At 40.6% G+C, this 26,744-nt stretch overlaps 1 protein-coding gene across 1 annotated transcript in view; it reads right to left on the bottom strand.

Moving 5' to 3' along the window:
• The window catches only part of LOC140372564 (serine/threonine-protein kinase PAK 5-like), a 44,432-nt gene extending 26,790 nt beyond the window's left edge, over positions 1 to 17,642 (bottom strand). Inside the window, exon 1 of the mRNA XM_072459697.1 lies at positions 17,529 to 17,642. The gene's annotated coding sequence lies outside the window, so the exon portion shown is untranslated. The remainder of the gene's footprint in view (positions 1 to 17,528) is intronic.
• Positions 17,643 to 26,744: the final 9,102 nt, after the last annotated feature.

Below are 26,744 nucleotides of genomic sequence, written 5' to 3' on the forward strand. Positions count from 1 at the left end.
AGGGTTAGTTTATTTGAATAACAAACAAATGTTATGACCAAGAACTGCAAAAGTACCACCATTAAGAAGCCCGCGCACCGCAGTTTGACAAACACTGGCTTAAAATCCTTGTGTTGTAAAACGACAGACCCAGAAAATAGCTCAAATTACATCTGTAATTATGTAAAACAGCATTATCCAAGGCCAATTTGACACACCATCAACCAAATGATTCCACACCGTCAAAAACATGCACTTTATGGACAGTACTGTGAGGATAAATAATGTATTGTGTTTTTTGTACCGCCAAAAAGCAGAAACGCAGCCAGAAATCCTCTTTTCATCTGCAGAAACGAACACCGTCTTCCTCGGTGAGAGACACGTGAAGTGAATGTCCCAGATTCTGCAGACCTGAGAATTGAGCTGTTTCTGTTGTACTCTTACTTAAAGTTGGATAAGAAATGTTTTAATCACTATCTCCGGAAGCTTTGGAATGATTTTTGGGCCAACCGCGAATATCTGAGGGATCAAGCTGCTATAAGAGGCTTTTTTTAAGATCACTTATTAAAAAGTCTTATTTTTGTTTGTTTTTTCATTAAAATCACATTCTCTACCTGTCTCCTGGAATGTCCCACAATAAGGCAATAAATGTAAATCTATTATGCATTGATTCAAGGTGTTTTCATGCTCACAAATACTGCACAGATCTGACCTGTAACTGGGCCTGGCTGTGTGGCACTCGCTTGTCTCCATGGTAACAGGTAAAGCTAGACTGTGGAATATTCAGCAAACCAATTACATCAACATCATCTCCATGGAAACAAGCAGGTTATGAAAACACATAACACAGAAAAATATGAATTTTAACTTCTCGTTTTACAAAACGAGAAACATGAGAGATAGAACACATTCTGACATAGTCCTACAGATGAAGTTCGGCGTTTAAAATTAATCGGAGAAAAAAAAGTGATTTCCCCCCTAAAAATATGAATTTATTATCACTCAAGTACATTTGAACACTTATATTTGTGAGATGGAGTAAAAGTATAAAACAACAACTGTTCCAAATACCTTGATTAGTAAATACTTTTATTTTATTCTCACTTTTTTATTACCTGAACAAGAAAAAGGAAAAAAAAGACTCTCTCGCTTTTTAAAATCGTACATTTTTTTTAACATCCGGGTTTGCGATCCATAAAATGTCTGATTTTGTGACAAAGAGCTGCTTTTACAATATATAAAATAAATGTACAGATTCACAAGAACAAGGGCAAGTTCCCTGCACTTTTAAACAAGCTTCAAACTCTTTCGCTTGAAGTAATCACTGTCGTTTGTAAATCCTTTGCAGTGTTGAAGTGAACGTGTCCTCTGCAGCGCTGTAAACCCTGTCTTCAGATACATCTTTAACAACTACACACTTGAGAGCTCGCATGTGCTCCTCTCGACTGTGTGCATCTCTAAATATAGCGGCTGGTGTGGCTTCCCAGGCCAAAGCTCCTGTAGGAGACACTGTGGGCGTCGAGCAGGAGGTGGGCGGGACTAACTCCCATCGCACCATGAGCACTGCACTCTCTAAAACACACGGACGGCAGGGAAATCGATGTAGTTTAGACTGTATTTACAGTAGCCTACAGTTTCATTACATACGTTTTAGCTCGAAATATAACGGCTTTCGACTGATGTACATTAGAGCAGTTGCCGTGGCGTTAAACGAGTCGAGGTTCAAGTTGTTTTAGGCGGCGGAGGCTCATTCCGGTGCACATGACTTCACACACTGGACTCTGAAAACACTCGGGGATTACAGGACTCTGGCGTGTCTACGGGAGCAGAAGTACACGCTGTAGTACTACGCCTACAACATGAGAAGTACTTCAGTTACATCCCGACATAAACTGTTTGCCGTGGCTGATAAATGTTTTTTTTTTTTGTTCATCTCCTCTGGTTGCGTGAAACTCTTTTTGGATTTTTCTTTTTCATGCTTTAGTGAAGTTTAGTTTGATATCACGCTTTTCCATAAGCTTAAAGTCGGTTCAGAATTTAGTGCATTATTCAATCTCTCCACGAGACACTATTGTAGCCACAGCTGCCCCTGACCATCCAAGTACTGACCACGCCGGCCCGGCTTAGGAGGCGTGGCCAAACAAATGCGTGAAAATGGCAATAAAAGAGCCATTTAGGCCAAAAAGGTGTTTCTATCTTTGTACCTTAAGTTATTTTATATTCCAGATAATACATTTATAGTGTTGCTATTATTTTCACAAAAAGTTAATTTATGAACTTAAAGGTGGTATGGACGATTTTTTTCAGCAATTTGTTTGTTATATTTCCTCGTGGCGTGGATAAATCATTAGTCCTGCCACGTATCAATCATAAAACGCACCTATTGCTCACCTGCAGCCGCGTCAGGCTCGTCCCCACGTTTCCGCGTGCCTAAGCGCATGGATCTATCATAATATAGTTCCCTCAGTGTACGGGGCAAAATGAAGACGGAGAAAGACAGTTCGAGCTGACGCAGAAGTGGACAGAAATCTACGGGAGACGAGCGATGCGATGCGCTCTGTCGCGCTAATAAACAAACGCACGTGTGTGTTGTATCGGTCCGCACGGGGGAGGGGCATGTGCACTTCCGCCTGCATTCTCAAATCGCCGAAAAATCGTCCATACCGCCTTTAACTACAACATTTGTGTCTTGCTATGGATTTTAAACTATGAATGTCAAGACAAATATCAAATATATTGCCTGGAATTTTTTTTAAATAAAATAAATTTCTCTAACTGATGTCGTTTTTACTCATGTCGCTATTTGTTGTCGCAACTCATGTTGTTATTTTCACACTTGCAACCGCATTTCATACTCCAATGGGACTTGAATGTTTTTTTCTTCTCTATTATGCATTTTTTGGCTGGTGCGACTTATACTCCAGTGCGGTATCTAAGTTTCAATCAGGCGGACAAATGCAATTTATTAACATCTGTCAAACTAACAATCAGATGAAAACTAGAAAAAAAATAGTAAATAAACATCTCCTTTTTGACCAGTTTCTACATTTGTCAGTCCTCAAATAAATAAACATAATTGATGATGTGTAATATTGACGTCAAATATAGGCTAAACGTTCTCGACAAACTAACTTTAAATGCGAACATGGCTGTTTTTAGCGCCTGATCTCTTGAGTAAAGTGTGAAGAGCCTCAAAGTGCAGTCATGTATAATTCATGCACGCTTCCTTTTCTTCTTCACACCTCGTCTCATTAGCGCTCGGACGCCACAAAAATCCTCTCACGAATTTAAAAGAAAAGGCTAACGGGCCGACGGGCGAATCCCAATGGAACAATGACAGCCTCGCGCACAGTTACAGGTGAAAAGTACTAAAATATACATGTATGGTTAGCGTTTTGTAGGATCAGATCAGCGTACCAAGAAGTTTAAAGGAATTTTAAAATGGAATAAAAAAGAACGAGGTAATGTTTGACTGAAGTAAACTATACAGAGATATTTTAGGTTTGTTTATGGTTCATATCTAGATCCACATGGAACAAAAACTGGCACAAAGTTCAATTATTCTTTCACAAAAGCTTCAGAAAGTGATGCCATTATTCAAGGTTAAAGGGCACGTGACAGGTTTGTACGATTTTCTAATTCTGACTTTATTTGGTGTATTTAAACCTGTTGTAAATATACATTATAGTTTTACACCAATCGAGCAGGTATTTGTGGAGAAAACGTTGAAAAATCAGTAGAAAATGACAGGTTTATACAGAATTTACACAAAGAAACAACTTTTTTGACTTTCTAAACATTCATTAAACAAAATGAAGTCGCTCTCATATATTTTTATTCGTCAAATTATTATTTTTTTACATTAGATAAGTTTTTGCCCAGTGTTTGCTGGGTAATTTCCGAGTGTGATGTCATCAATCACAAACAGGAAGTGAAACAAACCGAAGTTCTATGATAACATGTTTTAATTTTTGGCTAAATATATGTATCTTAACTGCATTTTAGTTCAATTAGTTGTCCGACCTGTAGGGGGCACTTTACGGTTAATATTAGACTTTATTGTCCTCTGCATTCGACCTTAATCGAGATGTTCACACCCTGTGTGTAAAAACATGGTTAGAGCAGAGTTCATATTTTGGAGGAAATTATTTATTTTTTTTTATCTACATTTATGTTTTATTTATGTTCACAAAAAAGAATAATGTAAGTAGGTCTGCACAATATAGGCTAATGCAAGTATAAATATCACAATATTGACTGATGCACAAATCAATATGGCATCACACAATGCCTTCACTTGACAGAAATCTACAGTTTCGCTAAAGAAAACGTGTGTGTGAGACAAGGGAAGATTTTATTTATTATATACCTTACTAAACTCCTAAATTAACCTGATTTAATATTGAGTTTCTTCTAAATTAAGTTTTTTGATTAGTAAATTAAGCCATGCCCATTTTTTGGGGGGGAAACAAAACAAAACAAAAAAAATTGAAATAGTTCAGTAAGTGTGGGAAAACAATTTAAAAAAGAAAAGAAAATTGTAATAGTTCAGTATGTGGCGGGGAAAAAATCATGCTTAACTTTTCTTTTTTGCCATATCGCCAGCTCTAGTTTATTTTCACCACATTAAAACGGCACAATCGAATCCCTCCTTCCATAAATAGTGTCAATCATTGTAAGAAGTGCCCTAGAACAGCATTAGCCTGCAGCTGCCTCATAGTGTCAGCGGTGCACTCGCGGCGTCAGAGCAGATCGTCTCTTTCTTCTGAAGCTAACTCCGCTAGCGTGGCCCTTTTGTGACACTTCCTGTAGGTTCAGCATCAAAGCGACGCAGCTGCGGAGTGAGTGGCGTCTGGTGTATTCAGCCCCGGCATCTGTGAGCTCCGCCGGGCCACGTCACCGCTCACATTCGCGGGGTACTCCACCGAAACCCGGCATTCATTCGGACAAAGAGGCTTGTGGTTATTCAGCACTTTCAGAACGTTGTCGTAAACTCTATGTTACTGTGGCTATTACTACGATTACTCCAAATTATTCCTAACTTCTTCTTGTCTGTGGAAGTGGAAGACCTTATAATTCATTTCATTCTCATTTTAAAGGGACTGTACTCAGTTGTTGTCGCGTAATATTTGTATGTAAAGTGAAAAAGCAGAGTAAAAGCAGCTACTTGGGTCAAAATGAGACTGCTGTGCACTGTTTGCATCTAATTTAGGTCTCAGCGAAGCAGGAAGTGTACTGTTAGCATGCTAGTCGTTGTTAGCGGTACTGTGACGGCAAATCTCGCGCTTCCCAAGTTGTGAAACGTGCTCATAAACTCATCGCGGTGAACATTTAGGATGCTAGGAATTCATCTGATGTGGACCGCTGTAAACAGTTTGAAATTAACTACTTTGGCTTTTAAGACAGTAAAAATCAAGTAGCACCTTTGAAAAGAGGAAACATGGGAAACTCCATCAGAAATACTCAAAAACAAACGTAAGTCAAGGCCAAATAGTAAATAAGTCAAATCTACTCATATCTTTATTCATATTGGTTAACGCCACCTTGCGGCCATATTGTATCCGGTCACTCATGTAAACAAATGTAAACTCCAGAAGAAATATGCATCATCTATTCAAATATCACAACTTACATGATTATACAAAAGTTTAACTCAAATTTGGCTTTGTTGGAGCAAGTTACGCATAAATTGCTAATCTTTTTTTAGCATTTGTGATTAGCATCCAGGTCAAATCTTATCTTCTTCTGACGATTGAAACATGGCTTGTAAGAGTCTGAAACTTCCTTTCCATTTCCTAAAGTGATTCCCTGCTGTTGGCCTGGTTACGCCTTCACATCACATACGCTATCATCTTTGTGATGGTCAAGTTTGGGAGCGAGGCTAAATTTAAGCTAGTTCACCGCGTTGAGTGACACCGAAGGAGACTGCTCAAACCTGACCAATTTTACCATCATATCATAATAAACAATTGTGCATTCAAGATTTTAATTCATTTCATATTGTTGCTTTCATTGTAGCAGTTTATTTTATTTTCATTTTTTTTAAACGGCATCCTCTCAAGAGGTGTAACTCACTATTCCATCCTTATTTACTATTGACATCTACAATCATGATCAATTGAAATATCGTTAAATCCTAACACCCCCGTAAAGTGACAGAGATGGATTCAGAAAGTGAAACACGACTGCACACGGACAGGAAGGGGTTGTTTCGGAAAAAGAATGGCAGAGACACGCACAGCCGAGAAACAACATTAATACGTTACGACCCGGTGGTGCGTTCAAAGACATCTGTTTGTGTCAATAACCCGCACCAGCTGACGGACCAAAGGCATGGCTGGAATCTTGATGGCAAACTTGGCACGGGGGAAGCGAACGCAGTCAATTTTTATGGAGCTACAAAGCAAATGTTAGGCCCCATTGGACTCATATAAGTCATGGTCAATAGGAGGTTCGAGTAATATAATTAATAAAGCCACAGCCGCTGCAAACACTTCTCATGCTTGTTTTGAGGTGTGATTCCTGAAAAACCCGGTGTTGGACTCGTTTTGATGACTTAAATAGTTAAATTGTCTTCACCAAAGTCTCTATTTCGAGTAGGATGGCCATCTGTCACTCTTTTTGGTCATTCTAGTTCCTGTAACCTCATTCCGCTTGAGAGAGAAGAACGCCAACCAAGAGTGCTAACGGTAGCTGCGGGCTAAATGCTACCGCGATGCTAGCGCTGCCTGCTGTATTTTAACATCTGCAGTACTTTTCACAATTTTCAGGTCAAGCACGTACGTTAAGACTCGTTTGTGACTCAACTTGAATTAGAGGTGCTTAAAATACACATAAAAGAACGAGAAACATTTTAAAAGAGGCAATAGCAAAGTAGCAGTAGCAGTAGCAGTAGCAGTAGCATTAGCAGCACAACGACGCATTGCCAACTGTTGCGATCTCTCTGTGCATTATGGTTGAAAACAGAACATTTTATAGTGTAATTGTGTTAATTATACATTTAAATTCATACACAACTTGTCTCAACTTTATACAATCTGAGGTGGTTCCCCTAATCTCAAGGGTGAAGAATCTATTTAGAATGCATTTGGAACTGAAAAGACGGAATAAAACAAATATTTGAAGTACATTTACTCATACATTTGTTTGAAGTAGAACATTTTTTTAATGTCCAATCAGTCAAAAATGTAAAAATCTAAATGTTCGGACACCCCTGCTGTTAGCGTCATGTAGCTAACAGTTTTAAAGCGAAATATTGGGTTTGTCGCAATAACGGACCAAAAAGAAAATAATAAACTATATAATAATAAACAATAAACTACTGAAACAACTTGGTTTCATTGACACAATAACAATGAAGCAGGATAATCCCAGTAAACTATATTTGAATGTACAGTATTGTCAAAACGCATATAAATAGTAGAATTAAAATGCCTATAATTAACCAGAAGCTACGTTATTCAACTCTCTAGCTCCAATCCTTCCATATTACAAAACAAACTATAAAATGTCTACATTATAAGACAATGTACACATAATAAACATTAAGCCCCCCAAAATAATGTTCCATCTAATTTCTATTGAACAATAAGTTGAAATATAAGTAATGTGACAGCCCCAATAAAGAAAGAGTGGGCACACATTACATTATAGCCCAATATGTAGACTATTTATAACTATTTACGCCTAACAAACACTACCAACAAGTACGTGTTTAAATCTAATATACATTTTGCTGATGACAACTATAAAAATTCTACAATTTAGCGTTTTGTTTCGCAATCAGCTTTGGCTTGCAATACAGATTTAATATAACTCAATGTCCTCAACGTTTGGCAGCAAATGACATCCCACTTTAAGCTGTGATAGTAGTCATTGTTTCAAATCATCAACTTCTGACGCTAATTCTGTTCCGACTCAAATTGGGCACCGGCGGCGCCGTTAGCTTAGCGCCTCGCTCGCAGATGGCGTATGTGGCGGGATCCAGTCTGTCGGCGTATTCCTTTTGAAATGCCCCCGCGGGGCTGCGGCGCAGAAGGGTCCTAACGAGACGAGACGAGCCGTAATGAGAACTTATTCACGTCGGCTTTGATGAGAATCCACCTGACTGACCTCGAATCGCACGGGTCGAGCTGCGGCGGGCGCGGCGACACGACTCGTTAGCACCTCTTTTCTGCGTCGGGGGGAATGGTCGTGTCGGGACTTTTGCTTGTGAAGTTTAGGCCGCTACAAACGCGCTCTGCTGCTCGTCTTTAGATCTTCGCTCGAACGTGAATGCTCCTGGACGTGTTTCAAATTTGCACTGTAAATAGAAGCTAAGAAGAATCACAAATCTACTTATTTTCTTCTAATTGTGTCCCTTGAACAAAAGTAATCATATTTTTGGTGTTATTGAAGGGTTTTTGTTTTGTCTTTTTAACTGCAAATGCGCACGTCTTTGATTTTGTGTATTTCCAGACCCAGATTACTCATTACTTAATTACTTATTAGTGTTTTGTTATGTTTTTTCACATTTTTGAGGTATATCTTTTGAAAATGCCAGATTCTGTTTATTATTTAATGCTTTTTTTCCTTCAAATTATATTAAATTCAACTTTTCCCTCCTCAAATTATGTCTTTACTCTTGGACCACTGCTCACTTTACTTTTCCACTTAGGATTGGGTGCTATGGGGAAAAAATGATAAATAATCTGCATTGTAATAGACAAAAATTGCAATAAGATTTTGTTCTCAATATTGTGCAGCCCTGCAATTTGTCACAGCTCACATTCTACTAACCAGGTCTGAACCAAGACTAGACCAGGATCAAACCAGGTCCAAACCAGTCTAAAGAAGTAAATGGAATAAGCCAGACCAGGTTTAAAGTAATACTAACCCAGAATTAAACCAGACAAGAAGAAGAAGAAGAAGAAGAAGAAGAAGAAGAAGAAGAAGAAGAAGAAGAAGAAGAAGAAGAAGAAGAAGAAGAAGAAGAAGAAGAAGGAGGAGAAGGAGAAGGAGAAGAAGAAGAAGAAGAAGAAGAAGAAGAAGAAGAAGAAGAAGAAGAAGAAGAAGAAGAAGAAGAAGAAGAAGAAGAAGAAGAAGAAGAAGAAGAAGAAGAAGAAGAAGAAGAAGAAGAAGAAGAAGAAGAAGAAGAAGAAGAAGAAGAAGAAGAAGAAGAAGAAGAAGAAGAAGAAGAAGAAGAAGAAGAAGAAGAAGAAGAAGAAGAAGAAGAAGAAGAAATATATTTGGGGATGGGTCGCGGGCCGGATCAGATCGTCTGGCGGGCCTGATCTGGTTCGTGGGCCTCACGTTGAATAGACCTGGATGAGACAATTCAGAGCCAGATGTTTGAACCTTTATTCATAGTCACTTGATAATTAATTTTAAACAATTTGCAATAAATTAATTGTGTTTATTTATTATATTTTTAAAACACGATTATTCCGTTCTTTACATATCGATTGACGCTGGGAATCGGCCGATGCTTAAATCCAAAGCATCGATATCGGACCTGAAAAAGCTGGACCTCTTGCTGGTGCAGCCACAGATGCCTTGGGGCAGAATGATACAGTTGTGGCTAGTACGTTTCTCACCTATTATTATGATTCCGTTTTCTACAGTTTTCATTGTATTGTAATCAAGACTTGTTTTATATTGCATTTTTCAGTTACTGTGACCTAATAATATCCCTCACGGCTAAAATTAAACTAAACTAACCGTTCGGTGTAAGCGAGTCAAAGCTTTACAACCCTCTGTTGCTTTAGTTCTTGGTGAGCGCGTGCCGACAACACAATAGGCTTTTCGAGCGCGTCCAGTCCAACCGGGGATCACTTTAACGACGGTGTAAGTGGAATTAGCCTCCCACTGGTCGCTACAGCGTTCACAAGGCCATGCTGACTGTTACTCTTACTACGCAGATGGAGCAGGGGAATAAATAGACCCTGGCGCGCGTGTTCTAACAGCTGGCACCGCTCCATACGTTAGCGCTAACGCATTTGCAGTTAGCGTTAGCCTCCAAACATCGCAGATTCCGGCTACGGTCACGGCGAGGCTTGATGCTCAATTCAGATTTTTTGGCAATTTTTTTTAAGAAGTGGTTCACGTTGCAAATGAAATGTGATTTAAATCAGTTTTCAAGAGTGAAATCAACAGCCCCAATCATAACCGACATACGCGGAATGGAAAAAATATCTTCTGGACTCAACTTGAAAATAGACCAATTTAAAAAACAATGGACAAAATGGGACTGTTATTTTTTCTGATGCCACTCCCTTATTTTATTCCTCAATCCTGTCCTGGTCTTTTTTTCTTCTTCTTCTTTTAAACTATTATCATTTTTGTTGTATTATGTTCTAAAAAATACTAAAATAATTTTAAAAAAAATTGAAGGTAGAGGTGGACAGAACATTACGTCAAAGGAAGCAACATTTGTCGACACAAGCTTCTTTATATTGAGTTGTATCTATTTTTGTCACAACATTTCAGTAAAAAAACGTCACTTTTTTGCACTCTACCTTAGTCCGGCAAGCGTTTGAAGGTTCAATCTGTTTAATTTTCATTTTTTTCGGTTTAAAAAGAAAATATGCCGCACTGTAGCGTTTCAGGTGAATGTGACCTGTGTGTTCAGACGGCAGGCGCTTTGCAAAAAGCGCAGAAATGAAAGTGGCAGGGCTGTTCACACTGTCACGAAAGCATCAGATCCAGGTCACGTGTGGGCCAAAAACTCATGTAAACATACAGCCATAATCCAGCTCGTAGCGATTAGCACAGACCACATAATAAACATTTCAAAAATATTGACTTTGGGACTTCACTTTTGTTTAATATCATCAGGCTCCGCGAATCCAGCATAAATTTGTGCCTGCGCAACCTCAAAACATCAAAAGTAACGGTCATTTATTTGGTTGCTCGACTATTCTGAACACGTCAGTTCTGGGACGGGTCGACACGCGAGCCAATAACATCGAAATGTGCAGAGGAGCAAAGTAAACAAAGTCATAAATTCTGCTCGTGTTGAACGCACCGTGGCATCTGCTGACGACCCCGCCCTTGCAGCGATGTCAAGAGTCTTGCCCAAGGACACAATGACAACGCACAACGCCACGGTAACATCTATAGTGAGTGACTAATGTGAGTATAAACTGTTAAAAAATGTAAAACAAGTGCAACAAGTGCAGCCGGCCGCAGTGTCGTGGGTTCGAATCCCGACTCCGACAATTTACTGCATAAGTATAAGTATAAGTATGAAATGATCAGCATGAGTTCAAATGGAAGCTGTACTATCATATTTTATATTTTGTTCAGTGTAAACTGCACTATTGATCTGAAATGGCTTGACTTCCTGTTCAAACCTGCAGAATAGAAAAGCCTCTTCATGTTTATGTTTGACCCGGAGTTGGAATGTAAAAAATAATCTTAATGTGGCCCTTTCCAGAACAGTTTTAGATTGATCTTGATCTATATCAGAACTAGATTAAGACCACATGCTAACATTAATGAGACTATTAATGTTCTTATTGCAATCGAGTTTGAAAATGTATCATGACATGCTGCCCGGCGGTCCAGTGGTTAAGGCAGCAGCACATATGCCAGGCTATGTGTGCAGCCGGCCACAGTATTGTGAGAATCCCGGCTTCCACAATTTGCTGAATGTCCTCCCCTCTCTCAATCCCATTTCATGCTAAGCTGTCTTGTCTAATAAAGCCTATGGGCAAAAAAATCCTTTAAAAAAAATTGAAAAATCGCCTTATGCCAATGTAAGTGAAGCAAATCCAGTTTGTCTTTAGTTTTACAGTTAGTGTAACATCGGACTAAGGGGCCTGGGGTGGCTAGTAGTAGTAGTAGTAGTAGTAGTAGTAGTAGTAGTGGTAGTAGTAGTAGTAGTAGTAGTAGTAGTAGAAGTAGTAATAGTAGCAGTGAAGCATACTTAAAACAATTTGTAACAAGGCGTTGGTTAATAAAGGCCACAGCTGTCTTCTATAAATTAATATATTAATGTATAGATAACAACAATATTTGCCATGTTTACTAATCTAATTCCCCACTCCCACACTGACAAGGACATAGACTCACACTGTACTCCCTGATGGCCTTTCTCATTTGTCCACACACACATGACACACTACACACATGTAAAACACATATGTAACACACATGTGTGTAGTGTGTCATGTGTGTGTCATGTGTGTGACACACACACGTGACACACTACACACACATGACACACTACGCACATGTAACACACACATGTAACACACTGACAGGCCGAGTCATGCACAATCCACTGGGGACGTTCCTTTTTCTCATCTCACTGCAGCAACGGCAAAGTGCAATAACCGGGGAGAAACGTGCTGGCATTAGAAGACAACTGAACAGGACGAAAAGAGTAGAGGGACATTCAACTATCGAGCGATCGCAACAATGTCCTTTAATATAAAGCCACATGATTAACCATCAAATCTAAATCATCTATTACATTTACTGTGTCAAACGGTTTTAAACAGGAAGTCAGTTCACCAGTTTGTACTCAAGCTGTTTTAGAGTTAAAGCGGTTTATAATTAACAAAAGGTTCTAAATAATTATCGTCATATGTTGTCCTTTAATGTTAAATAATATGTCTTCTTAAAGGACACATTATGCATTAGTTGTACTGTTATTGGCCTTTAAACATGCTCTTGAGCACTTCTGCCTCGCCAAGATGGCGGCACAAACGCTCAAACTGCCATGTTTTGGTGTAGTTTTTGCTTTCGTGCACATTTTTCACTCTGCATATCTGCACTTTAATTTGAATAACTGCTCGAGTGTCATGTCGTCGTGACTTGAAACAATGACAATAAATTCTTGGCTCTTGAATAAGCTCATGTTTTACAGCTTTAAATAATGTATGTATTAAAAAAACACGCATTACTGTGTTAGAACTCGACTGGCAGCAGAGAGAAACGCCATGGGGAAATAAACAAAAGCTAGATTTCCCCCGATAGACGGATTTAAACATGCAGTAATCAGCGTGATTTGAGGCAGAAATGCTCAGAACGAGTCTGGAGATGATTTATGGATTTAGAAACAGCACAGGTTATTATGATTATCAGGTTAATCGATAATCAGGATTTTTCAGGTCACAATATAATCGTCAGGACTAAAACAAAAAAGATAATTGGGAACATTTTAGAAGTAAATTTAAGTATTTTTGGTTGAATATAGACCATAAAATAGACCTAAATGTAAATCACTTTTTAATCCGGCTGTTTTTATCACATTTAACTTTAATTTTGTGTTCAGAAAGTTCTGTTTTGTAAAGTCGCTCAAAAACTTGAGGAACAGTAACCATGGAAATGAAAAAAAATTAAATTAAGAAAAAAAATGTAACTGTTGTTTGGTCACAGTCTCAATAATCGTGAACAATCGTTAAATCGTGAAGATTTCTCTCACAATAATCACAACACTAAACTTTGATACCTGTACCTTTGACATTACACATCTGGGAAACTTGAAACCGGGTGTTTTCATGACAACGTTTTTGCTGAGCGACAGTTTATGACATGACCTTCTCTAAAGGTCGTTCTAAGTCCGCGGTGTCACAGAGCGGTCGGTGAAAGTCGCCACATCTTTGCAGCTCTTTCTCACAAAAACCCGGTCCAGTCCTCCGTTCCAACTCCCTCGGACTCCTCGGGTTACGTAACGCTGAACGTGAGCGAGCGGCCTCCGCAGACGGCAGGGCGGTCCAGAGCGTCGCCGCGGAGACAGAAATAGTCCAGCGTGTGTTCATTATCTCCCCTCTTTTAGGACGTCGCCCCATACCCGGCGCATCAGAGCGGAGAGGACCTTGCAAGTGGCTTTACGGGGAGAGGAAGAGAGCGAAAAGATGAGGATGGACTGAGGAGGGCGAGAGGATAGAGAGAAAGAAGAGAAGAGGTGAAAAGAGGGCAAGAAAAAGATGTGATAGAAGAAGGGAAAGACGAAAGGAAAGGAGATAAATAAAGAGAGGAGGAGAGAGCGCACAATGATGGGGAGGAAAAGGCAGAAGAGAGGGGGAATAAGTAGAAAGAGAAAGAAAATAGAGGATAGACAGAAGGTTAGAGGAGAGAGCGGGAGTTTAGATTTAGGGACGGAAAAGGACAAGAGAGAGAGGAAAAGAGGAGGTAGATATAGAAAGGGGGGAGAAAGAGAAAGGAAAATAGTTATAGAAGATAGAGTGACAGTGAAGGGGCGAGAGGGAGAGAAAGGCAGGGATGGAGTGAGAGAGAGAAGTGTGAGAGAGGGTGAGAGGGGATGAGAGAGAGAGGAAGAGAAAAGAGAGAGAGAGAGAGAGAGAGAGAGAGAGAGAGGAGGAAACGGAAGGAAGGAGAGAAAGAGAGACACTAAAGGAAAAGCTGTGATAGTTAACGAAAGAAAGGGAGAAAGGGAAAAGGTGAGTGAAAAGAAAGGTGGAGAAACAGAGAGAAAGGATAATGAGTGACAGGGGGAGGGAAAGAGAGAAAGTAAAGCAAAATGAGGGAAAGGAGGGAGAGGAAGATTGAAAAAAATATAGAGTTTGAGTTAATAGAGCGGGAGAGAAAATAATAGAGGGAAAGAGGAAGGAGTGACAGGAAAAGGAAGATAATAAAAGAAAGGGATAGAAGAGTGAGAGACAGACAGACAGCGATCGAGCAGGTATTTGTGGAGAAAACGTTGAAAAATTTATAGAAAATGACAGGAAGTGACATCACACCAGGGATGTCAACCCCCTCATTCCAGTCAAAGTTTATGCAGAATTTACACAAAGAAACAAAATGTTTGATTTCCTAAACATTATTTCAACAAAATAAAGTCACTCAAATTTGCATTTGTCAAATAAAAAAAAACTGTGACATTAGATGAGTTTTGGCCCAGTGTTTGCTGGGTCATTTCCTACTGTGATGTCATCAATTACAAACAGGAAGTGAATTTATAAATCTAGGAAATGTGCTATTCTGTGATAACATTTTTAGCTAAATTACAAATATATTTATCTTAACTTCATTTTAGTTCAGTGAGCGCAGTCCCACCCGTCAGAGGGTTGAGTTCTACTTCTAGTCTTGGTTTAGACCTGCTTTTGTCTTGGTTTAAGTCCACGTTTAGACCTGCTTTTGTCTTGGTTTAAGTTCACGTTTAGACCTGCTTTAGTCTTGGTTTAAGTCCACGTTTAGACCTGCTTTAGTCTTGGTTTAAGTCCAAGTTTAGACCTGCTTTAGTCTTGGTTTAAGTCCACGTTTAGACCTGCTTTAGTCTTGGTTTAAGTCCACGTTTAGACTTGCTTTAGTCTTGGTTTAAGTCCAGGTTTAGACCTGCTTTAGTCTTGGTTTAAGTCCAGGTTTAGACCTGCTTTAGTCTTGGTTTAAGTCCACGTTTAGACCTGCTTTAGTCTTGGTTTAAGTCCAGGTTTAGACCTGCTTTAGTCTTGGTTTAAGTCCACGTTTAGACTTGCTTTAGTCTTGGTTTAAGTCCAGGTTTAGACCTGCTTTAGTCTTGGTTTAAGTCCACGTTTAGACTTGCTTTAGTCTTGGTTTAAGTCCAGGTTTAGACCTGCTTTAGTCTTGGTTTAAGTCCACGTTAAGACCTGCTTTAGTAGTAGCAGCAGCAGTAGCAGTAGCAGTAGCAGTAGCAGTAGTAGTAGTAGTAGTAGTAGTAGTAGTAGTAGTAGTAGTAGTAGTAGTAGTAGTAGTAGTAGTAGTAGTAATAGTAGTAGTTGCAGTAGCAGTAGTAGCAGTAGCAGTAGCAGTAGTAGTTGCAGTAGCAGTAGCAGTAGCAGTAGAAGTAGTAGTAGTAGTAGTAGCAGTAGTAGTAGTAGTAGTAGTAGTAGTAGTAGTAGTAGTAGTAGTAGTGTAGTAGTAGTAGTAGTAGTAGTAGTAGTAGTAGTAGTAGTACTATATTGTGTTCCGATGTTTATTTTAGTCATTATAAATCAAATCAATGAATAACTAGTATAATGACAATAATAATAACAATGTTCTTGTTTTCGCATGTAAAATGTACTACATATCCAAACTGTGGCTCAGGGGCCAAATGCGGCCCTCAGACCAATCCTTGTTGGCCCTCAGGCTTCCTGATAAGTCCGTCCAAACAACACAAAGTAGTACTTTTCACAGTAGAATTGTACAAATTTAATCACGTTTATGTTTATACCAGCCTAATATTAATGTTCCAAGTCTTATTAAAGATGGAGGCATTGAAACTATGTCAAATGCAACATTTCAAATGATTCACTTCATTGTCGGGTTGTCTGTGGCCCTCGCTCCGTATAAGTTTCAAAATGGGGCCTCCAGTGAAAAGTTTGGACCCCCCTGAACTACAACGAACTTGGAACACTGTGAGACCAGTCAAGTGGTCCCCTCACTTGGGAAACACATGGATGGCAGTAACAGCAGTGGTCTAACGTGTATCGCTGCACAGTATAACTTGAGTATAAAAGCCGGACATCAGGTCACATTTGCCATCATTGACCTTCCATTCACAGGGTTCATATCGTCTCCATGACAATAACAGAGGAGAAAGAGCTGCCACTGGAAAACTGGGATTAATTATGACCATTGTCGACGATTAACAATGTATTTCGTTACCTGGACAGTGCAATGGGTTGTCAAAAGTATAAAAAAACAGAAACAAATCAATACTAAAACGACGGCATCATAGGCATCGTGAGTATCAATACACAATCAACTGCATTTGACCTTTTCTGATGATCTTGAACTATATAAAGGAAGTGCTATTATTTTGAGTAGAAAATGATGAAAAAAGTTGTGTTTTTTTTAAATCATCATCATTCATCGGGATTTAGTTTGATTTTTTTGCTGCCCATCAGTTAAAAATGCCCTTATACAACAGGAATAATGCTGACTCAAACCCTGAAATGGTCGTTAGCCGCGGCCGTACTAATTGCACTGTTGCCGATTCGCATTAGTGACAAATTATAAGATGATGAATTGTCTTACGGGTGAAGCTCGGGTCAAGGCGGCCATCGTTCACCCTCCAGTGCAACACCAGGACGTCTTCACGCTTGGCCTGCACCTGCTCTTACAACGTTACAACATTACAACGTCTCCAAACCGCGGATAAAAAACGTGCAAATAACGCGTGGATAGCAGCAGACCGCGCGGTAGCCCTCAGGAGGATGAACGCTGGCCCATTCAAACTCACTCACGCAGGGCTCCTACCGGATTATCGCGGCAGCAAAGGCGTCTAGCAACCGTGCATCACACAAAACACAGCATTCGGACGTTTAGAGACGCGTTACAACCACCAAAAACCGCGCAGCAATCGGACGGAACTGTGATTGTGGCGCCGATCGCTGTCCACCCAGTTCAACACCAAGGACAGCGGCCGCCGGCCCCGCGCGCGCGCCCATGAGCACACGCGCCGCGCAGGGGGAATCAAATGAATAAATCACAGCCAAGACAAATGATAAATAAACGCGTACACTCCCAACTGCGATGACAGCGCGGATTCACCGGAGGCGCAGAAACATCGCCGCAATTGAGCATCGGAGGGGAAAAGCCCGTCGTAATCGCGTCACGTAGCGGCGGCAGGAGTGAGCAGACCGCGCCGCGCTTACCTCCGTGTCGTTCCGCGCGCTCACATTTCCCGGTGCCGTGGTTTTTTGGCGTGTTACTACGCTGTTTGTTGTTATTACAGCGGCGGCGGCGGCGGCGGTGGCACCGCTACGTATCTGTCTGCGCCATGTTATTCTGACTGAGTGTGGAGAGGAGGAGGAGGAGGAGGAGGAGGAGAGGAAGAGCGGCCGCGGTGTGCGCTACATCCGGGATGTTCGGTGCGGAGAGCGAATGAGCGCGGCGTGTGGCGGCGGGGAGGGCGGAGCGCGCGTGGCCAATGCGCGCGCGGCACCTGCGGCCGGTAACGTAAAGGACGGCGCTCCGGAGCCGGTGCTACGGGAGGATAAAGGCATCTGAGGCCGGGCTGTTCAGCTTTCAAAGGGCCTGTTCGGGAGATATACAGTTTTGAAGTGTTGTTTTTTTTGCTATGGCAACGGTGCTGGATTTTCATCACTCAATACCCAGAGATAGTCTGATAATTCACTCACTCATCCGCTCATTCTGTATTTACTTCTGTATGTGTTTATTCATCCAATGTTTTATTTTTATATTTGCTTAGAAATATAGAATAAATATATATACAAAAAATATAGAGGATTGACCCTTTTATGGTGGACTAGTGATTCTCAACCTTTGGGTCGGGATCACCCTGGGGGAGGATTTCAGCGGGTCAGATATGACATGAGTGGTAAATGTAGATAACGATTCCTTTGCCAAACAAATAATTGTATTCAGTTTCTGTAAATGAACATAATCATTTAAAATAATAATACTTTACCTGTGTTTGTGTTTGGGTTTGGGATGAAGGACAAGGGTTTGAACTTTAGGGAAGCACTGGACTAGACTATTATTGTTCCTGGTTTTGTCCTGGTTTAGTTCTAGTTTAGACCTACTTTTGACCTTGTTTAGACCTAGTTTAGACCTAGTTTATTCCTATCTTAGACCTGGATTAGTCCAAGTTTAGTCTTGGTTTAGTCCTGTTTAATCCTGGTTTAGTCCTGGTTTAGTCCTGCTTTAGACCTAGTGTAGTCCTGGTTTAGTCCTGTTTAATCCTGGTTTAGTCCTGCTTTAGTCCTGCTTTAGACCTAGTTTAGTCATGGGTTTAGACCTGGTTTAGATCTGGTTTAGTCCTGGTTTAAGATCAGGTTTAGTCCTGGTTAAGTCTTGGTTTAGTCCTGGTTTAGTCCTGGTTTAAGATCAGGTTTAGTCCTGGTTAAGTCTTGGTTTAGTCCTGGTTTAGTCCTGGTTTAAGATCAGGTTTAGGCCTGGTTTAGTCTTGGTCAGTGTTGACATACACAACATGAGCTGAAATGACATATTCAGAATACTAACCTGTTGGTGTTTAGTGGTGTTCAGACACTTTCCTACAGTCGAATTACTACATACTACATACTACATACTACATACTTCATACTACATACATCATACTACATACTACATACTACATACTACATACTACATACTACATACTTCATACTACATACATCATACTACATACTACATACTACATACTACATACTACATACTTCATACTACATACTTCATACTACATACTACATACTACATACTTCATACTACATACTACATACTACATACTACATACTACATACTACATACTACATACTTCATACTTCATACTTCATACTACATGCTACATGCTACATGCTACATACTACATACTACATACTTCATACTACATACTTCATACTACATACTACATACTACATACTTCATACTACATACTACATACTACATACTACATACTACATACTTCATACTTCATACTTCATACTACATGCTACATGCTACATGCTACATACTACATACTACATACTACATACTTCATACTACATACTACATACTACATACTCCATACTACATACTACATAAGATAAGATAAGATATTCCTTTATTGTCCCACATGGGGAAATTTCAATACTACATGCTACATGCTACATACTACATATGTCATACGTCATACTACATACGACATGCTACATGCTACATGCTACATGCTACATGCTACATACTACATACTACATACTACATACTTCATACTTCATACTACATACATCATACTACATACTACATACTACATACTACATACTTCATACTACATACATCATACTACATACTACATACTTCATACTACATACGTCATACTACATACTACATACTTCATACTACATACTACATACATCATACTACATACTACATACTACATGCTACATGCTACATGCTACATGCTACATACGTCATACGTCATACTACATACTACATACTACATACTTCATACTACATACTACATACTTCATACTACATACTACATAAGATAAGATATTCCTTTATTGTCCCACATGGGGAAATTTCAACACTACATGCTACATGCTACATACTACATATGTCATACGTCATACTACATACGACATGCTACATGCTACATGCTACATACTACATACTACATACTACATACTACATGCTACATACTACATACTTCATACTTCATACTACATACATCATACTACATACTACATACTACATACTACATACTTCATACTACATACTACATACTTCATACTACATACATCATACTACATACATCATACTACATACTTCATACTACATACATCATACTACATACATCATACTACATACTACATGCTACATACTACATACGTCATACTACATACTACATACTACATACTACATACTACATACGTCATACTACATACTACATACTACATACTACATACTACATACTTCATACTTCATACTACATACTACATACTACATATTTAGAAAAACAGAAAACACAGCTCTTTTTGTGGTTTTTGCAGTTTCTCTTCTCGGTGATAAACAAATGTCACACGTTTCACTCTCATTCCATGACACTCCATGTGAAAGTATTAGAAATATTCAGAGAACACTACTCATAGGCTGCGTTCACATAATCTCAGATGAGGGGAAAGAGCCTGTATAAATCTGCTTTTAATAGTAATTAATAAATCCATACTTGTTTGGGATTGGCTCCACATTCTCGACCCACAACACAGAATTCAGAGACAGCTCTGCAACAAATTCACGACTCCGCCCTCTAACTCCGCCCTCAGACCCTCAAAGAACGCCCACAATGATACGAGCAGACGATCAGGTGGTCCGCAGCTGTAGAGTTCACCTTCTCCATTCCTTTTGCCAGAAATGTGTCAGCGGCAGAAATACAACGAACCAGATGCTCTGTGTAGTAGTAGTAGTGTGTTTTATCTTATTCTGCACATTCTTTCATTGTTTTATGCAAGCCTCCCCAAACCTGCCAAAGTTTTATTTCTAAAAAACAAGTGTCATAAAATATCTTAACATGAATCTTGATTTTATTTTAATTTACATGCTTATATTTCATTTATTTATCCTTTCAAGGTAAAAGATGCACTGCGGAACATTTCTGATGAAGGGTTCATAGTTTACTTTATCATGTTATAGATCAGTTTATTATTATACTATAGACTTATATAATGCACCTTTAAATATGATAAAAGTATAAATCCTGTAGTATTCGTGCGTTGGCCGTGTTTGAACTAAAATGTGTATAAAATGTGTTGTATTTTGTTTGTTTGATTCATCCTCGACAGTAGATCTACCAGACAACGCTCTTGACATCTCCCTCTAGTGGTGGCCCGTGGAAGTGCGTCATGTCATCCGGCGTGACAAAGTTACTACGCTGCTGTGACAACGTGTTCATGTTTCACACACGGCGAGACATGACGGGCTGCTATCTGCAGAACGTGCTGCTGTCCCCATGGCAACTGTGGAAATATCATGTTGTGCCAACGCCGCGCGCGCCATTGGGCGTGTCACAGTTGTGGTCATATTGGGTTCGGTTGACATTGATGAAGAAGGGGAGTTAGAGGTGCACAACTCCTCTTTCCGGTGGCGGTTTGTCTCCATGGTGATGCTGTTCCTTTACCTGGAATGTTCCACCGGATGGCATTAACCGCATGAACACTTTAACACAACTACTACAACTTTTCTAGTTTCTGTTTTTTTTCTCCATACTCTATATTTTGTGGTGTATTTACCAACTTATTTCATTTCTAAGACATCATTTTAAGCCAGCCATTTATTTATTCTTATTATATTTATTTTAATATTTGTTATTATTAGTGCGTACTGATTTTTATATTTGTTTGTGACCTTTTATCCCTGACAATGGCAATAAACCCATTTCTGATTGTGATTCTCTAGATGTATCTGGATTACATTTAATTATCATTACAGATAATTTTAATGCTCATGATTTGATTGTGTTTAGCTGTTGAAAACATTGTATTTCACGAGGAACATTTTCAAAAAGTTGCCTACATTTGTTAATGTAATATTTAGCTGGATCATTTATTATTATATTACTGAAATCAACATTTTATCAATATTCATGAAAGCTGCTAAAGACAAACACGTGTTATTAGTTTGAGAAATAACAGAAATATACACAATGATAAACCTGAATATTTATCCAATCACATTATTATTAGGCCCGAGCCGAAGGACGAGTATCGTCCCGGCAAGGGACTTATTAATATCCGGGGGCTGGAAAAATGCAAAAATCGAGTAGTAAACAAAGACGGATATGCTCGTGAGTGGTGAGTGGAAAAATTAGAACTCCGTGAGTTCTAATTTTGGCTCATTTATTATTATAATTTATTTGGATTTAACTCCGTGAGTTCTAATTTTGAGTGAAGGTTTTGTGAAAAAATATTAAAAAACGGCTCAGTAGCGCCACCTCAAAAATCAAATAGCATGGGGCCAATGGGAGCCCGACGCCCAAAAAAGTGGCAGTAAAAATATGATGCTCACTGCAAAAAATAGTTCGTGGGAGGACATGTAAAAAATAATATCATGACCCCGCCCTAAGTCATACAGGAAGTTGGCCATATTGGATAAACTCGGCGCTGACAAATGTGCACCTCATCATACATTTGGCATTTTCTCTTACAGTTTTGATCGAAATCACTTCAAACTTGGCCACAAGACACAAAACCCATGAGCAAAGTAGTGTTTTAAATCTGAAGCTGATATATTTTATGGTATGGTCTTCGTGAATTTTAAACAAAATCACAATTCATGGAAATCTTAAAAAAATTCTCCATTTCTTAAATACATATATTTTTTGGAAAGTTTTGACGAAGTGTTTGTAGAGATTTTAAAGTTGAACGCAATGATATGCAAATGTAGTGGCTAGCTAATTAAATGGCTCTCTAGTGCCCTCTCATTCATAAAAAAAAAGAATTCACAAAAGACCATTCATTTGTCGTAGGCCGCTGAAAATATTTGTAAAGATTGAATATGTGACCGGGCACAATGTGACAAAATTACGTGACTCTAGCTTGAGATTTTATACGACAAAACGTGAACGTTAACAAAAACTCAATTTTTTTTGACAAATCATTCAGGATCGGTGAAAAAAATTAAAAAATTGTGCCTAAACAAATTAAAATAGCAAAAGAACTCGCTAGCGCCATCTACACTTATGAAACTTGGTACAAACATACCTCATGTCAAGACATACATTTTTTTATTATGACCCCACCCTAAACCCAACAGGGAGTCGGCCATTGTGGGCGGAACCCAGTATTTTAACACCCCATGCTATATTTTTTCCCACTTTGGATTTTCAGTCAAAAAAAATAAATTGAAAAGGCGTGAACATTTGTCAAAATGAACTTCACCCATGTGTGATTAGAGGTAATTATTTAGATTTTTGATAAAATTGCCCTTCGCGGTGGCTCATACCCCGCGGTGGCAAGGGGGGCGAGGGCCTTTATTGCCGCGTGCGGCTTTAATTATTATTATTATCCAATTCAACGTTTGGCTGGACCTTATTGACCGGTGGAATCGGAACCCAAGCCATATGTGGTGTGTTTGTGATCAATTCGTTTGAGGAAAATCCTGATTTGTTGAAGCAAAATTCTTCATATTGGTGACAAAATCCATTCTCCGGCATCATTTATCCAACGGCAGAAACTATTCACATGAGCAAACATTTGACCACTGAAAGGCCGTGATGTTTTAAACCCATGTAACAATCTGTTTTTTCTAAGAAATATCCTGTATTGTACGAGCTGGTGCAAACCCGAACACTGCTCAGTGAAGGAGCAGCTATGTAATAAGGATATTGAACTATTGGCTATTGGCATGAGGCCATATTATCTTCCCCGGGAGTTTTCACATATGATTTTGATCGCAGTCTATGTGGCCCCGTCTGCCAATGCTGAATATGCTTGTGAAGCACTGCTCTCCTGCACTTGTAGGCTGCAAACGCAGCACCCACAGGCTCTCTTCCTCGTCTCGGGTGACTTTAACCACACTTCTCCCTCTTCTGTTCTACCAACATACACCCAGTATGTTACCTGCCTCACCAGAAACAATAGAACATTGGACTTGTTTTTTGCTAACACCAAAGAGGCTTATTCTTCTTCCCCCCTCCCTCCCCTGGGCAGCTCGGACCACAACCTTGTACATCTGAGGCCTGTGTATGAACCCATCGTGCGCAGGCAGCCTGTGGTGTCCCGTGAGGTGAGGATGTGGTCTGCTGAGAGCGAGGAGGCTCCAAGGGACTGCTTCAGCACCACTGTCTGGACTGAGCTTTATGACCCACATGGGAAGGACATCAACACCATCACAGAGTGCATCACGGACTACATTAACTTCTGTTTTAAGAACATTGTTTCCTCCCAGACGGTGAGGTGTTTTCCAAACAACAAGCCATGGATTAACCGTGAACTGAAGGCTCTGCTGAAGGAGAAGAATAGAGCCTTCAGGTCAGGGAACAAGGAGGAGCTGAAGACTGTGCAGAAGGAGCTGAGGAGAAAGATCAGGCAGGCTGAAGCCGGCTACAAGAGGAGGATGGAGGAGCAGCTGCAGCAGAAGAACATTCAGGGAGTGTGGAGAAGCCTGAAAACCATCTCGGGCTTCAAAATCCCCCCTGCCCAGACAGAGGGGGATCTACAGTGGGTGAATGATTTAAATGCTCACTTCTTGAGATTTGATCGGTCACCCGCCCCTCCCCCTGCACAGCTGCATGCTCCCTCTTCCACAGCTGGACAATGCCCTGCATCTGTTCCTCTTCACTTCTCTGCCCCGGACCATCAGCTCCCCACTTCGCCTGGACTCACCCATCCCCCCAGCACACAGTCCCCCTGCCAACCACTGACTGTCACAGCAGCACAGGTGAGGAGAGAGCTGAAGAGGATTAAAGTGAAGAAGGCAGCAGGACCTGACGGCATCAGCCCCAGGCTCCTTAAGTCCTGCGCAGATGAACTGTGTGGAGTTATGGAGCATGTCTTCAACATGAGCCTGAAGCTGAGGGTGGTACCACAGGTCTGGAAGACCTCCTGTCTGGTACCTGTGCCCAAGACACCGCGCGCCAAAGACCTCAACAGCTTCAGGCCGGTGGCTCTCACGTCCCACCTGATGAAGACACTGGAGTGGCTGGTTCTGGACCACCTCCGCTCCACCGTGAGCTCAGCCATGGACCCGCTGCAGTTTGCATATCGCCCTGGCATCGGAGTGGAGGACGCCGTCATCTCCCTGCTGCATCGCTCTCTCTCTCACCTGGAAAAGCCTGGCAGCTCTGTGAGGATCCTGTTCTTCGATCTTTCCAGCGCCTTCAACACCATCCAGCCGCTGCTCCTGAGGGACAAGCTGGAGACGGCTGGTGTGGAGTATGACCTGGCAGAGTGGATCCTGGACTACCTCATGGACCGACCCAAGTTTGTGAGAGCACGGGACTGTGTGTCTGACACTCGGACCTGCAGTGTGGGGGCGCCCCAGGGCACTGTCCTCGCGCCCTTTCTCTTCACCCTTTACACTGCAGACTTCAGACACGACACGGACAGCTGTGTCCTGCAGAAGTTCTCTGATGACTCTGCCATCATTGGACTCATCACGGACGACGATGACGAGGAGTACAGAGGACTGGCGCAGGACTTTGTGGACTGGTGTCAGCGGAACCACCTCCTCATCAACGCAGGGAAGACCAAGGAGATGGTGGTGGATTTCCGCAGACGCCACCCCACTGCCCCCTCACCAGTGAACATCCAGGGACGGGACATTGAGAGAGTGGACTCATACAAGTACCTGGGTGTTCATCTGAACCACAAACTGGACTGGACTCATAACACAGACGCACTGTACAGGAAGAGCCAGAGTCGACTCTACCTCCTGAGGAGACTCAGGTCTTTTGGAGTGACAGGGCCACTCCTGAAGACCTTCTATGACTCTGTGGTGGCATCAGCCCTCCTGTACGGTGTGGCCTGCTGGAGCAGCAGCATCACAGAGAGGGAGAGGAAGAAGCTGGACAAAGTCATCAAGAAGTCCAGCTCCGTCCTGGACTGCGCTCTGGACTCGGTGCAGGAGGTGGGGGACAGAAGGGTCCTGGCTAAATTCACATCTATGCTTGACCATGGGTGTCACCCCCTGCAGGACACTCTCTCCGCTCTGGAGAGCAGCTTCAGTGAGAGACTGATCTACCCTCGCTGTGTGAAGGAAAGGTTTTGCAGGTCTTTCCTTCCTGCTGCTGTCAGACTTTATAACAAACACTGTTAGTCCTGAACACTCGCAATACTGACCTAACCTAATACTGATGTGCAATTACGTCATATGTGCAATTACTGTCGTGATTCATTTGCAGTTACTGTGAAATTCATGTGCAATCCATGTGCTGTCATGACACATATTCATGTGCAATTACTGTCGTGATCACATGCAATGGTATTTATGTATTTATTTTATCTTTATTATTTTTCCCCTCCATCCCTTGTTGGGTAATGGGAGTTTTTGTTTATAGGAGATCTTCTACTGAGAGTGTTTTTCAAACTTCCTATAAGTGTTCTGTTCTTCTGTATCTACCTCTGTATCTACCTGCGTTGCATCAATGAAATTTCCCCATGTGGGACAATAAAGGAATATCTTATCTTATCTTATCTTATCTCATCTTATCTTATCTTAAAGCAAAGTGACATTTTTTGGATCTCGACAATGATATTCAATTGTATCTTTATTGGGAAGGTTTTAAAATGTGCCTGTAAATGTCTTTGATTAAGGTTCAAACAAAATGAGACAGTAAAAAGGGCAGAAAAGATGATTATTGTTCATTTAAATTGTGTGTTATTTTTCATAGCATAAATTGTTCATTACAATCAAAAAGAAGCAGAGAGAAGAAAAAA

The sequence above is a fragment of the Eucyclogobius newberryi genome, unplaced genomic scaffold (genome assembly GCF_026437365.1).
Source record: "Eucyclogobius newberryi isolate DKJ021-1_F unplaced genomic scaffold, fEucNew1.0.hap1 SCAF_257, whole genome shotgun sequence".
NCBI classification, from domain to species: Eukaryota; Metazoa; Chordata; class Actinopteri; order Gobiiformes; family Gobiidae; genus Eucyclogobius; species Eucyclogobius newberryi.